This window comes from Geospiza fortis, unplaced genomic scaffold (genome assembly GCF_000277835.1).
Source record: "Geospiza fortis unplaced genomic scaffold, GeoFor_1.0 scaffold200, whole genome shotgun sequence".
NCBI lineage: Eukaryota > Metazoa > Chordata > Aves > Passeriformes > Thraupidae > Geospiza > Geospiza fortis.
Window position 1 is genome coordinate 4,617,368 of NW_005054353.1, and position 1,889 is coordinate 4,619,256.

Sequence of the window (1,889 nt, forward strand, 5' to 3'; positions counted from 1 at the left end):
TTGGTTTCAGAATTGAACACGACTGCTACTCAAACTGACGTTCAAGTTTATGTGGCTTATAAAAACCATTTCTAACTACTTTTCAAATATGAGTCCAATTGGATTGCATTTTCTCTTTGGAAAATAACTCAGGAATGGATTGGTCCCAACAGTACAAAAGAAAAATAACAGCAATTGTTTAAAAGGCACAGTAAATTTGTTTGTGAACTCATTTTAATGGATATGAATCAAATGCATGCATAATACAGAGAGAGCTATTTGCTCTCTCAGCAACCACCCCCCAAAAAGAAGCACAAAAAATACCCATGTAATATCTTGTTTCTAAGAAAAACGGCTATAGAAAACATGAAATTTTAATGCAGGAAAAAAACCCAGAGTTTCTTGCTTCATTTGAGTTACTTTATAGTAGGCTATCACCTGAGAGGTACACTGCCTAACTTTTACCTGCAAATCTAAGAAGCATCAGGTATAGAAGTGCTCCAATACAGGCACATGCATGCATGTACATCTATCAATGAATGCAAATGTCTTGAAAATAAACCTACAAATTTGCTGTACATTTCTATATTTCCACTTTGAAAAAAATAAAAGCAGCAAGTTGTAAATCATCATCTCTGAAATAAGCATATGAAAAGGAACATAACTAAGACCAAAAAATGGAGACTATTTAATGTCTGAGGGTTGTGAGAGTAATGGCTAATCCTGGTTTTCTCACAACTGACCTGATTTAAGCAAGAGGCTGGACTAAATTACCTTCTATGTTCCTTTCCAACCTGAAACCACTCATGATTTGATATTCACTTTTTTTATTGCTACCAAACAGAGATTAAAAAAATTCTGCTCTTCTTATAAGCTGGTATAAACTTAATTGACTATTGATAATATAACTATAGTTCCTACCCATGTGCCTTAATTAAAGTACATAGTCTAATTGCAGGCACTCCCACTGAAATGAGCAGTAATATGTGTTTCATTTTCTTCAGGATCTAGATTTCCTTTACAATTAGTTTTCACTGGCTGTAGCCCCTTCTGAATGTGATCAGCTAAAGGGTAGAAAAAGACCCACATTTTAATACTTGCAGCACAACATTCTCTGTACAAAGTAGATGTTGACAATCCAGAGAAGCAGAATCTGCAGCTGGCAAAGGTCTGTTTCCTGAACAAATGTACTAACAAGCATGCCAGGCTCTGAGGGTTAAGCCACACTGTAAAGTAGTTCTTGTTTCCTGGAAAGCCTCCAAAATACAACAGACTACTATTTTGTCCTTTTGTGCTCCCACTTATTTGGTCCTTCCCAGAATGGCCATCAACTAAAATACTCACAAAAATATTTCCTCATTACTGTTGCTTTCCCACCCTCCACTGTGCAATTAGGTGGCTTTGGTGGAGTTTACGTCTTGTAAACTGATGCTGAAGCAGGTTTCCCTTCTCTCCTTCAAAAGCTTTGATTCATGATTTGTAAATGAAAATGATGGGTCATATTTTCAGACAAGCTAAGGACAAATCTTCTTGTCCATGGTGATATGCAAAAAAAAAAAACATCAAGGAGGGAAACCTGCCTGGTGACACCAGGATTCTAGCAGAGCCAGCACTCAGTGAAGCTACACTTTATGCAGCTTCTACCTGTCTGGTGGGTGCAAACAAGGGCAGATTTGGTCCAATGTGACTCCAAAATTAACAGAGAGCTGCAGCAGGCAATGACAGTATAATTGTGGTCTATTCTATGTACTACAGTCTTGTTTAAAATGCCAATAAGTTTAAAATTGCCAATAAAATGCCAATAAAGCCATAATTTTAGTCTTAAAGTGGTAAATAATATTCCAGTGTCTTAAAAGAACCATGCAATACTAACAAAGTAGTACAATCTGTTTGTAAATCTCATCATCTTT

The 1,889-nt window shown here is 36.4% G+C and overlaps 1 protein-coding gene across 3 annotated transcripts in view; it reads right to left on the reverse strand.

The window, feature by feature from the left end:
• RSPO2 (R-spondin 2) overlaps positions 1-1,889 on the reverse strand; it is a 47,669-nt gene that overhangs the window by 33,002 nt on the left and 12,778 nt on the right. The gene's annotated exons all lie outside the window — the stretch shown is intronic.